This window comes from Papio anubis, chromosome 3 (assembly GCF_008728515.1).
Source record: "Papio anubis isolate 15944 chromosome 3, Panubis1.0, whole genome shotgun sequence".
Classification (NCBI taxonomy): Eukaryota; Metazoa; Chordata; class Mammalia; order Primates; family Cercopithecidae; genus Papio; species Papio anubis.
This window is the reverse complement of record NC_044978.1, coordinates 81356542-81370560: the sequence shown is the minus strand read 5'-3', so window position 1 is coordinate 81370560 and position 14019 is coordinate 81356542.

Here is a 14019-nt window from a genome sequence, read left to right as displayed (position 1 = left end):
TATTTTGAAAACTGGTAAATAAAGGGGATGAATTAAGCATTTCACTCTGCTTTCCCTGGACTGTCAGGGACCCAAAAAGTTGATAAGGAGACGTATCTCTTTACAGAAGTACCACTAATAAATAATGAAGAAATGATATAATTTTAATAACAGCACTTTTCATCTTCTACTGAAGTAATGGATAAAGACAACGATCCTCTGTATTAGGGTTCTCTTAGAGGGACAGAACTAATAGGATACATACATGCGAATCGGAGTTTGGGAGTTTATTAAGTATTAACTTACACAATCACAAGGTCCTACAACAGGCTGTCTGCAAGCTAAGGAGCAAGAAGAGCCAGCCCGAGTTCCAAAACTGAAAAACCTGGAGTCCGATATTCAAGGGCAGGAAGCATCCAGCATGAGAGAAAGATGCAGGCTGGGAGGCTAGGCCTATCTTGCCTCTTCACGTTTTTCTGCCTGCTTTATATTCACTGTTAGCTGATTAGATGGTGCCCACTAGATTAAGGGTGGATCTGCCTTCCCCAGCCCACTGACTCAAATGTTAATCTCCTTGGGCAACAACCTGACAGACACTGCCACGATCAATATTGCATCCTTCAATTCAATCAAGTTGACACTCAGTATTAACCATCACAAGTCCACCCCTTGACAACTTGAACCCATACACATTTCCTGAGATCATTCATAATCTTCAAATAAGACAATAATAAGGTCATAATTATGTCTAATATAACTGAACTATCCTTTGTACAACTGGAAATGCAGTCCCCAACCCACATACTATTACATAAAGTTAGCAATACTTAAATGCTGATATGAAGTCAATAAACCTTATGTCACATGATAAAGGAAAAGGACATGCACAAACATGTTTTTTAAAAAAGAAGGAGGAAATACTCATAACAATTACAGTCCTCGTTCCTGTAGCTGGTCACGTGGTCATAGCTGATACTGATGACTACCTTTTTCTACTACCCATTCTGTATTCCCTTTGCCTTCAGCAAGCACCTGAACACAAGCACCTGAACAGGTTGTGGCTTTTTTTTTTTTTTTTTTTTCCTGGTGGAGTGACCCAAACCTTCATTCCTGAAAGGTCTGGCCCATTTGTAGTCCTGCCTTGATTGGGCTGTTGTAGTTTCCCATTGACCTTAATCACAGGGTAATACTAAGATTCACCCTAATTGATCTCCTGTGTTCCATGTGTACTCTTCCTTACCTCTGCTGTGGAATAGTAGACTGATTTCATATTGATAGTCTGGGTCAATCACCCAGCTAACATTCTAATTCCCTTCTTAGTCTGTTAACTTAAAGGTAGGAGGAGCCCAAAGTGTCCAGGTGGCCATCTTAACTTATAGTTTAATGGAATTGTTGTGTCTCCTGGTGGCAGCATTCCTACCTCTGGAACTAAGACCTCTAGGCCAGCAGAATGTAATGCCATAGGAACAGGAAGCAAAAATATTACTAGTGGATCACTAGGGTGATGGTGAGTGGTGCCACTTCCACTTCCACCCCTTGATTCCTGGACCTGTGAATCCTGGCTGTGGGAGAAACAGTACTATATATTGGATGCTGATTCAGAGCCTACATGGCCTTCTGGAGATCTTTGCCCCAGCCCTGCAAACTATTGTCACCTAGTTGGTGTTGTAGTTGTAATTTCAAAAGGCCATTCCACCGTTCTGTCAACCCAGCTGCTTCAGGATGATAGGGAACATGGTAAGACTGGTTAATTCCATGAGCATGAACCCACTGCCACACTTCTTTAGTGGTAAAGTGAGTGCCTTGGTCAGAGGCAATGCTGTGTGGAATACCATGATGGTGGATAAGGCATTCCGTGAGTCCACTGATGGTAGTCTTGGCAGAAGCATTGCATGCAGGATAGGCAAACCCATATCCAGAGGAAGTGTCTATTCCAGTGAGGACAAACCTCTGCCCTTTCCATGATGCAAGAGATCCAATGTAATCACCCTGCCACCAGGTAGCTGGCTGATCACCTGAGGAATGGTGCCATATCGCGGGCTCAGTGTTGGTCTCTGCTGCTGGCAAATTGGGCACTCAGTGGTGGCTGTAGCCAGATCAGCCTTCGTGAGTGGAAGTCCATGTTGCTGATCCCATGCATAACCTCCATCCCTGCCATGATAGCCACTTTGTTCTTGGGCCCATTGGGCAATGACAGGGGTGGCTGAAAAAAAGAGGCTGAGTGGTGTCTACGGAATGGGTCATCCTATCCACTTGATTATTAAAATCCTCATGCACTGAGGTCACCCACTGGTGAGCACTCACGTGGGATACAAATATCTTCACAGTTTTTGACCACTCAGAGAGGTCCATCCACATACCTCTTCCCCAAATTTCTTTGTCACCAAGTTTCCAATCATGCTTCTTCCAAGTCCCTGACCATCCAGCCAAACCATTGGCTACAGCCCATGAATTAGTATATAATCACGTATCTGGCTATTTTTCCTTCCATGCAAAGTGCACAGCCAGGTGCGCTGCTCAAAGTCCCGCCCACTGGGAGTATTTTCCTTCACCACTGTCCTTCAGCGATGTCCTAGAAAGGAGCTGTAGTGCTGTAGCTGTCCACTTTCAGGTGGTGCCTGCATATCGTGCAGAACGATCTATGAACCAGGCCCTGGTCTTCTCTTCCTCTATCAGCTGATCATAGGGAACGCCCCATGAGGCCACCAGTGCAGGCTGGGGGAGAGAAGGGAGGGTGGCAGGAGTGGGGACCATTGGCATTTGAGTCACTTCCTCATGTAATTTACTTGTGCCTTCAGGACCTGCTCAAGCCCGATCACAAATATACCACTTACATTTAATGATGGAATGCTGCTGTGCGTGACCCACTTTATGGCTAGATGGGTCAGAAAGCACACAGTTCATGATAGGCAGTTCAGGTCACATGATGACTTGACCCATAGTCAAACACTCAGTTTCCACCAAAGCCCAGTAACAGGCCACGAACTGTCTCTCAAAAGGAGAGTAGTTATCTGGAGATGTCAGGGCCTTGCTCCAAAATCCTAGAGGCCTCCACTGTGAGTCACCTGTGAGACCTGTCAACAGCTCCACTGCCACCTCAAGCACCAATGGACCTGCTGGGTCATATGGCCCAAATGGCAGAGCAGCTTGCACAATGGCCTGGACATATTGCAGAGCCTTCTCCTTTTCTGGATCCCACCGAAAACTGGCAACCTTTCGAGTCACTCAATAAATGGGACAGAGTAACACATCCAAATGAGGAATGTATTTCCTCTCACATCCAAATAGGCCCATTAGGTGTTGTGCCTCTTTCTTGGTAGTAGGAGGGACCAAATGAAGCAACTTATCCTTCACTTTAGAAGGAACACCTTAACAGTCCCCACACCCCTGGACCCCTAGAAATTTTACTGAGGTAGAAGATCCCTGAATTTTAGTTGGATTTATTTCCCACCCTCTGGCACACAAATGTCTCACCAATAAGTCTGGTGTGTTTGCTACTTCCTGCTCACTTGATCCATTCAGCATAATGTCATCAATGTAATGGACCAGTGTGATATCTTGCAGAATCGAAAAGCATTCAAGAGCTCTCCAAATAAAATTATGACACAAAGTCGGAGGGTTCATACACCACTGGGGTAGCAACAGTAATGGTGTATTGCAGGCCTTGCCAGCTGAAGGCAAGTTGCTTCTGGTGGGCCTTATGGACAGAAATGGAGAAAAAGGTATTTGCCAAGTCAATGACTACATACCAGGTACCAGGAGATGTGTTAATTTGCCCAAGCAATGAAACCACATCTGGTACAGCAACTGCAATTGGAGTCACCACTTGGTAAAGCTTACAGTAATCCATTGTCATTCTCTAAGATCCATCTGTCTTCTGCACAGGCCAAATGGGAGAGTTAAATGGGGACGCCGTAGGAATCACCACCCCTGTGTCTTTCAAGTCCTTGATGGTGGCACTAATCTCCGCAGTCCCTCTAGAGATACAATATTGTTTTTGATTTACTAGTTTTTAAATTTACTTTTTGGTTTGATTTACTGTTTTTCTAGGTAGAGGCAACTCAGATGGCTTCCATTTGGCCTTTCCTACCATAGTAGCCCTCACCCTTCCAATCAGGGAGCCAATGTGGGGGTTCTGCCAGCTACTGAGTATGTCTATGCCAATTATGCATTCTGGCATGGGGAAATGACCACAGGATGAGTCCAGGGACCCACTGGACCCACTGTAAGTTGGACCTGAGCTAAAACTCCATTAATTACTAACCTCCTGCTCTTTACAGGAAACGCACGAGGGGAAAAGAAAATGCACACACAATACTTTTAAGTGTAAACAGCCTTTATTCCAAGTATATGGCAATACAGCTATAATAAACAAATCACAGCAGGAAAGGGAGAGGGCATATATATATGCATATATGTATCTATAACTGTGTGTGTATATATATGTGTGTATACACACACACACTCACCAGACTATGGAGAAATCATCACCAGACTGGGAAGCAACAGCCTAGGCTCCAGAGTTGGCCACCCATCTATGCACAGACAAGGAGGGGTCTTGTGGAGCTTCAGTGTGGTCTGGGACCCTAGCTCATTTGTAACGAGTTGTTTGGTATGAGGCCCAGTCACGAGGGCCCTTCGTGCCTGGCTTCAAGAAACACAAAAAGGTCAACTTGTTTTTGCGATTGTCTTTTGTTTTTCAATAACTAACATACAGGAACAGATTTGTCTGAAACAATGCTAGATAAACGCCTCAAGAGGTTCATGCAATCTGTTCCGGGACTTGGTGACCATTGTTTCTGTCCACGTTCAATTGAGTTCAGATTAATATTTAACTTTTCCTCCACACGTCTGTAAGCCTCAAATTTAACTGGAGGACCACAATGATGTTTTGGGTCCCCTGGAATCAATGTCAGCTCAGAGCCAGTGTCCAGTAGTCCCCCAAATATCTCATCATTTCCCTTTCCCCAATGCACAATTACCCTGGTAAAAGGCCAGAAGTCTCGCTGGGGAAGGATGGGAGAAAGATTCACTGTATAATTTCTCAGTAATGTAGTGGGGTCCTTCCTTAAGGGACCCGGCCTCCCCCTCATTCAAGGGGTTCTGGATCTGTAAACCGGCTCAAGTCTGGAAATTGATTGAGGGGCATGATTCTCTGTTTTTATAATTCAAATTAGTCTTTTGTCCATTCGACCTAGAAGTTTTCTGTTTGTATAATTTAAGTAGGAATGCAGTAGGCTTTCTATTGGTTTCACTTCTAGGAACACCATGATTAACTAGCCAATGCCAGAGCTCTACACACATCAGACCATTCTGCATTCTGATTGCCACTTTGCCTCTGCTATCCATTATGTTAGCTATGCCCACCTTGCCTTTGACAGTTGAGTGCCACCGCTTGGCCCCTGCCACCTCAGTATCCAATTATTTCCATTGCATTTAAATTTTGTTATTGAGTGACTGCAGTTCCCACTGTTAGATCTGACATACAGAGAAGAGCAATTACAGGGCTCTTCAAAAATGCAGGCACTGCCCTCACAAATCTATTTCACAAGGCATTGGTCAAGAATATATCTTCCGGATCCTTCCAACTGGGATGAGTAGTTCTAAAGTGACTAATCCACTCCACCATCCCAATCTCCCTAAATCTTTGGATCCCTTCCTCTACATTAAACCAAGGGAGATCAGGCAATTCCAGCTCGCTGGCAGTGGGCCATCTTTTAATCCATATTTCAGCTAACTAAGCAAATAAACTATTAGAACTTTTTTAACTCCCTGAACTGCAACATTGAATGCAGAATCTCTGCGTAGGGGGCCCAAATCAATACATTCAGGCTGATCCAACTCTATGTTCCTTCCACCATTATCCCACACCCTTAATATCCATTCCCATGCTTGTTCTCCAGATTGCTGTTTATATAAATTAGAGAACTCAGGCCAGGTGTGGTGACTCATGCCTGTAATCCCAGCACTTTGGGAGGCTGAGGCGGTCTGATCACGAGGTCAGGAGATCGAGACCATCTGAAGGGGGCCTGCCCCTCTACACCTGTGGGTATTTCTCATCAGGTGGAGATGAGAGACTGAGAAAAGAAACAAGACACAGAGACAAACTATAGCGAAAGAACAGTAGGCCCAAGGGACCGGCACATTCAGCATGTGAGGACCTGCACCCGCATTGGTCTCCAAGTTTCCTCAGTATTTATTGATTACTATTTTCACTATCTCAGCAAGGGGAGTGTGGCAGAACAGGGTTAACAGGGTGATGTGTGGAGAAGGTCAGCAGGAAAACATGTGAGTAAAGGAATCTGCGTCATAAATAAGTTCAAGGGAAGGTACTGGGCCCGGATGTGCACGTAGGCTAGATTTATGTTTCTCTTTACCCAAACATCTCAGTATGGCAAAGAGTGACAGAGCAGTATTGCTGCCAGCATATCTCGCCTCTAGCCACAGGGTGGCTTTGTCCTATCTCAGAATAGAACAAAGGGTCGGCTTTACACTGAGACATTCCATTCCCAGGGACCTGCGGGAAACAGAGGCCTTCCTCTTATCTCAACCGCAAAGGGCCTTTCTCTTTTACTATTCCTCCTGAGCACAGACCCTTTACGGGTGTCGGGCTGGGGGACAGTAACGTCTTTCCCTTCCCACGAGGCCATATCTCAGGCTGTCTCAGTGGGGGGAACCTTGGACAATACCCAGGCTTTCTTGGGCAGAGGTCCCTGCAGCTTTCCTCAATGCATTGTGTCCCTGGTTAATAGAGATTGGAGAATGGCGATGACTTTTACTAAGCATACTGCCTGCAAAGGTACTGTTAACAAGGCACATCCTGCACAGCCCTAAATCCCATAAAACTTTATTCAATACAGCATATATTTCTGTGAGCACAGGGTTGGGGCTAAAGTTACAGGTTAACATCATCTCAAAGCAGAACAATTTTTCTTTGTACAGATCAAAATGGAGTTTCTTATGTCTTCCTCTTTCTACACAGACACAGTAACAGTCTGATCTCTCTTTGTTTTCCCCACACTATCCTGGCTAACACGGTGAAACCCCATCTCTACTAAAAAATACAAAAAAATTAGCCAGGAGTGGTGGCAGGTGCCTGTAGTCCCAGCTACTTGGGGGGCTGAGGTAGGAGAATGGCGTGAACCTGGGAGGCAGAGCTTGCAGTGAGCCGAGATCGTGCCACTGCACTCCAGCCGGGGCAACAGAGCCAGACTCCATCTCAAAATCAAAATAAATAAATACATACATAAATAAATAAGAGAACTCAAACAGTTCTTTTCGAATGTAGCGCACCTCCCCATGAGTCACACTCTCAACCTCACCTCTAGGGGGCCACTGGGACTTCAGTCTATTTACAGATCTAGAGGCAAACAGAGGTGCTGGGGGTGGCTTCTGAGGAAAACCAATATTATCTTGACTGGCAACTGCCTCAGGGGAGGCCATCACTGTTGCCTCAGGCAGCGCAGGATTTATCTCCTCAGTCAAAGGTGGAAAAGCTGATGACAGCATAGGTCAGGGAGGGAATGTTGCCACTACTGGAGATGGGGAAGCTGTTTCTTCTGGCAAAAAAGGTTCATCAGAGTTTACAAACTCAGTGTCCCCAGCTTCATCAGGGCCCCTCCAACACATCCCCATTCCAAGTTGCAGGGTCCCATTCTTTTCCAGTCAATGCCCTCACTTTAACAGTAGGCACCTGGCGAAGCTCTACATGCATCTTTCGTTGCAGGTCAGCCACTCGCATGATAAGAGTTTGTGTCTCTTTTTCCACAATTTCAGCTGTTTCTCTGTAGGAGATAAGAATCTCACTCAGGGCAATCTTAGCAGATCTGAGGCTCAGTATCTACTTCTGAAGCTGGGAGACAGAATCCCTGAGTTTATCATTTTCTTTTATCACTTTGTCCACTGAACTTAGGAGCAACCAGCCAGCTTCATTATGTTCCTTGGTGTTCCATATATGGTCATGGGTACTATGTATAGTCACTGAACTCCTTGCCTCTCACAAGTGGTGAATCAGGAGTGTCAAATGCATTTATTTTGCATAACTCTCTAAACAGTTTCTGCCAAGGACTATTGGTGTTCTCCATACTATTAGAAATAGAGTCCTTAGCATTTTTGGGTCGAATCATATTAAGCAGTCAACTCCAGAAACCCCAAAACCAATGAAAGAACTCCATCCTTAATATTCTGTTCCTCTAGAACCACTCCTGGTACCAAAATCTGTATTAGTCAGGGTTCTCTTAGAGGGACAGAACTAATAGGATATATACATATATATACATGTACATATTTGTACTTAATAAACTCATATATATATATGATCTTATTAAGTATTAACTTACACGATCACAAGGTCCCACAATAGGCTGTGTGCAAGCTGAGGAACAAGGACAGCCAGTCCAAGTCCCAAAACTGAATAACTTGGAGTCTGATGTTCAAGGGCAGGAAGCATCCAGCATGGGAGAAAGATGTAGGCTGGGAGGCTAGGCCCATCTTGCCTCTTCACGTTTTTCTGCCTGCTTTATATTCACTGGCAGCTAACTAGATGGTGCCCACTCAATTAAGGGTAGATCTGTCTTCCCCCCAGCCCACTGACTCAAATGTTAATCTCCCTGGGCAACAACCTGACAGACACTCCCATGATCAATATTGCATCCTTCCATCCAATCACACTGACACTCAGTATTAACCATCACATCCTTAATGGCTGCAAATATCATGAAAATAAAGAACACTAACTTTTTGTCTCCTGATGAAAATCAAGAAAAAGTCAAATTAAATCTGGTTCTAATCAAGTCTTCAGGACAATATATAGGTTTACAGTTAATGCAGAGGAAAGAGGAAGAGGTGAAAACACTACAGATGCAATTAGTCAAACCCAAACTCTGGAAAACTACATCATTAATGACCTAAGTTTTCGATAATTCAAAGATAGGAAAAAATAAATGAGGAAAAACTAAAGAACAAAATAAGATTATAAAATAAAAATGGAGCAATTGAAACATTTGAAACATATTTGAACACTGATCCAAACAAAAAAACTTTTTAAAAAATTTATGAGATTGTATGGGAAATTTGAAGTTTCTGAACTCGATATAAAAGACTTACTTTTTTGGTGTGAGAAACAGCAGTGTTATTATATTTTTTAAATAAGTCATTTGAGAGTATATTAGTCCATTTTCCCACTGCTATAAAGAAATACCCAAGACTGGGTAATTTATAAAGGAGAGAGGTTTAATTGACTCATAGTTTCACGTGGCTGGGGAGGCCTCAGGAAAGTTACAATCATGATGGAAGGGGAAGCAAGCACGTCTTACATGGAGGTAGGAGAACAAACAGCAGGAAAAACCGCCACTTATAAAACCACCAAATCTTGTCAGAACTCACTATCATGAGAACAGCATGGGGGAAACTACCACCATGATGCAATCACTTCCCTCCCTCCATGTCAGGATTACAATTCAAGATGAGATTTGGGTAGGGACACAGAGCCAAAACATATTAGTGAGATACATGCTGAAAGATTTATCAGTGAAATGGCAATGCCATAAATATTCAGGAAACAAAATTGGGTTCTCGAATATGATAGCAGGAATGGGGAGAAATTGTTGATATGTCTTTCAGAATGCAGAGCAAAAATCCCAAGAGATGGGAAATACAGTATAATTTTTTAGAAAAGAAAGAAAAGAACAGTCCAAGAAATCTAACATCCAAGTATTAGAAGTTCTAGGAAGAAAAAAAAAAAGAGAGAGAAAACTCCCAGAAGGAAATCACCATGGCAATTATTTAATGACATTTCCTAGAACTGAAATGCTTCCCTGAATGCCTAACTCAGCAGATAAAATCAAGCATGGAAAAATCATAGCACCATGAAGTTTCAGAATACTGTTATACAATAGTTCGAAATTGTTTGGAAACTCTACAAGGCTCCAAAGAGAGGAAGAGTTCACGAACAAAGAGTCAGGAATAAAAATGAATTAGAAGTTGTCAAGAAAAATACTGCAAGTTAGAAGACAAATGGACCAATACCTTCAGAGCTCTGAAAGTATTTTCAGTTAGAATTTGGAACTGCTATTTATGCTTTCTCAAGGAAATACTGGAGGATATGTTCTGTGGCAGGCCAATTCTCCCTGACAATCACACAGACAGGCCTGCATAGCACTTCAGTCACACAGACAAATTTCCATAGAGCTGCCTTAACACTGAGCAAACAGTTAAGCCTAGGGAAATCAGTGCCCAGACATCAAAGCTAGAAATGAAACATATGGTCAGTAGGAGGCTTGCATGGGCTTCTCCCTAACCTGGAGCAAACCAAAATAATAGAGACAGCCTTACATTCCTAGTGCCAGGTCCCATATCTCAGACAAGTCAAGGTAACAGAGGCAGCTGTTTGAATAGATTCATTGGAGAGTCTAAGGCAGCTCTCCAGAATAAGCTGTAAAAAAGATAAGATAGAAATAATCACTCTGGTACCACAGTAAACAGGCCTTGAAGGTACTAGGGCCCTTTTAATCAGACTTAGCAAGCATTTTTTGCCTCTGACCTTCTAGTGGAAACAAAATAAGTTACCAATAGGCTTAGGCAAATGCTATACTGCATGTAGGCACATAACCCCAACCTATATAAGCACTAAGAAAGTTGTAACACTTTGAATTGGTCTGGTGGAATTATCTCCGGCCTTCTCCCTGTATCCAATTACAGCAATAAATTCCCTTCTTCCTTAGTTTGTCTGCTTCTCATTATTGGGCCTCGAGAAAACACAGCCAGATCCAGCTTGGTTCCAGGAACAAAAATTTTGGCAACCAGCCAGGAGGCCGCCAGGATGGTGCTGCCTTTGGTGACTGGCAGTTTGCGAGGAGACAGTCATGAGGAAACTCCCAGCAGTTACTGGGTAAGATTGTCCTGGGGACTCTACTGAGGGCTGTCCTGTGGACAAAACCGCATATCCTTTTCATCACTGGGATAGAACGGAAGTTTGGCAGGCGCAGACATGCTCAAAGGGTCAGTGAAAACCGGACCATTTATTATTTCCTTATCTGGGCTATTAAGCCTTTTGTTCAGCACCATTAGGAAGATAATAGGTCTTTTTTGTACACGCGTTTGCTACTTGGTTTGCAGGCCTTTTTCACCTAGGTGCACTTCCTTCTGTGTCTATCTGACACTATCTCTGTGTCCGTGTCTATCTGAAACTATCTCTGTGTCTGTACCCATAGCCTTGTTGAATCTAAGATAGGGAATGCGGCTCCCTTCCCCCAGGGAGCCCTCTGGGAAAGATCCTGTCGGATTGGAAACAGTATGGATACTCTCCCATTACTAAAAATAAAATGATTTACTATTGTAATATGGCTTAGCCAACATGTGTTTGGGGATCTGGGGAATGGTGGCCAATTTTTGGATCTTTAAGCTACTTTACTATCTATCAGAACAGTTTTGTCAGTGTCAGGGAAGACAGGCAGAGGAGCCTTATACACAAGCGTTTATGTTACCGCATAATCAAGAAGTCGAAGGGAATAAGCTAATGGTGCAGCGCTCAGACAAGGTTTGTCTCAAGTCCCAGGGAGAGGGAGAAAAGGAATTAGATACTCAACAAGTATTAAATGTGCTTAACCCAGTAAGTGACGACCCAGAGGGAGTCAATGCCCCGCCATTCACTCAAAAGGGGGAAGGACCTTCACCCCTGGAATAGGAGGAGGCTGCAAAAATAGTCTCTTCCTCCCAAACTAGACAAGGCACTAAATTTGACCAGGGAGATACTGAGCCTGGAGTAGGGCAATTTTCCCTCCAACAATATCCTGTGGGAGTTCATAAGCAAGGAGCCGGCAGGATATTATTTGGCATATAGTCCTTTCCCATGTCTGATTTACTGAATTGGAAAAATTCCAATTCTCCTGCAGGGCGGATCCTCAGAAAATGACCGAATTGTGTACTGCTATCTTTGCCACCCATCGCCTTACATGGGCTGATGTGCAAGCCCTCCTAAACATCACCCTCACAACAGATGAGAGAAGGCTAGTGTTAGACAGGCAAAGGAGGAGGCACGGTGCCTTCATGATGAAAGCCCCAATGATAGCCTGGACCCTAAAGAGGCAACTCCCCCAACTGACCCAAATTGGGATCCTAATGAGGCAGGTGGAGCTAGGATGAATCATCTGGAACACTATAGAAAGTGCATCCTAAAGGGCATTGGATCAAGGGTGCCAAGACCTGAAAGTCTGAACAAAGTACAGGCACTTTAGCAGACACCTATTGAGGACCCCTCAGAATTTACGGAACAGATCTCTCAGACATATAGAAAGTATACAGAGTTAGACCCGCAGGACCCTGAATTAGAATGGTGGATATGACCTTTATAGGGCAAAGTGCCCCAGACATTAGGAAGAAACTACAAAAAGTGGAGGGGGCTATTGGAATGAAGCGTCCCAATTAATCAACATTGCATTCAAGGTACATAATAGCAGGGAGGCCGAGGAAACCAAGGCACTTCGGCAGGCAGCTGTACTCCTGGCAGCTGCAGGAGGAAACCCAAAGTAAAAAGGACCCCCAAGGCACAAAGGGAAAGTAGAAAAGGACCAGTATCCTTGCTGTCAGGAAATAGGACACTGGAAGACAGACTGCCCCAAGTTAACTCAGAAGGAACCCAGGTCACTTATGGCTGTCAAACCCAAAAATGAATCCGAGGAAGATTGAGGGTGCCCAAGACTCCCAGCAGCTCCAACTCTAACTGACACCAAAATTTCCCCAAAGGAGCCTCGGGTAAAGTTGATACTGGTGCTCGTTATTCAGTAGTTAATACACCAATCACTAAGCTTTCTGATACTTTCTGTCAATATAGTCAGGGTAAGTGGGCAATTGAAATCAGAACAGTTCCTGCACCCCCTTTCATGTAAAGTGGGCAACAATTTGATAACTCACCAATTCACTTATGTGTCAGACTGCCTGATACCTTTACTTAGCAGAGATTTACTACACAAGTTAGAGACTCAGATCATCTTCCACTCAGAGAAACGTCAGCTGTGCCTTCAAATGCCTCCAGAGCATGGACTGCGGCTGCAAGCACTGCTGGCGAGCACTGAGGCCCCACACCCTGAGGCAGAGGCAATTCCTCAAGAAGTCCTCGACAAGGTGAAGCCAGAGGTCTGGGTATCAGATCAACCTGGGAGGGAAATTAATGTGAGTCCAATAAAAAACAAACTGAAGGAAGGGGCCCAGCCTGTCCAGAAAAAAGCAATACCCCTTAAAGAAGGAAGTCTTGGAAGTTATCCAGCTGTTATTAATCTGGTTTTGGCGATATGGCAATATGGCTTAATAAGGCCTTGTCAGTCCTCATACAATACTCCTTTCCTGCCATTAAAGAAGCCTCATTCCCATAAGTATAGGTTTGTGCAACATATCAGAGCAATTAATGATATTGTGGAAGGCATTCACCCCACTGTGGCTAACCCATATGCTATGTTTGCTTTACTACCTAAGTATAACGAATGGTTTATAGTGTTAGACTTAAAGGATGCCTTCTTTTGCATACCAGTGGAAATAAAAAGCCAACTATTGTTTGCTTTCGAATGGACAGACCCTGAGACAGCTGCACAGTTTCAATATTGCTGGACTGTATTTTAAACTCAAGGGTTTAAGAACTCCCCAGCTGTATTTGGAGAGACTTTGATTCAAGCCTTGAGAGGCTTGCAATTAGAAAATGGGGTGCTACTTCAATATATGGATGAGTTATTAATTTCTAGCACCTCAAAACAAGAATGTCAAGAAAACACTGTAAAGGCCCTAAACCACTTGGCAGCTTGTGAGTATAAAGTTTCAAGTAAGAAGGCCTACATATGTAAGCAAACTGTAGAATACTTAGGGTTTCTGTTACAAGATCAACTAAAGCTCTGACAGTGGAAAGGCGAGTGCAATTGCCTCCATCACAACGCTCACAACCAGGAAGCAACTAAAGGGCTTCCTAGGAATGGCAGGATTTTGTAAAATCTGGAGTCCCAATTATGGGTTAATAGTAAAGCAGCTATATCTAAAAGGAGCAGACCATGGGAAATC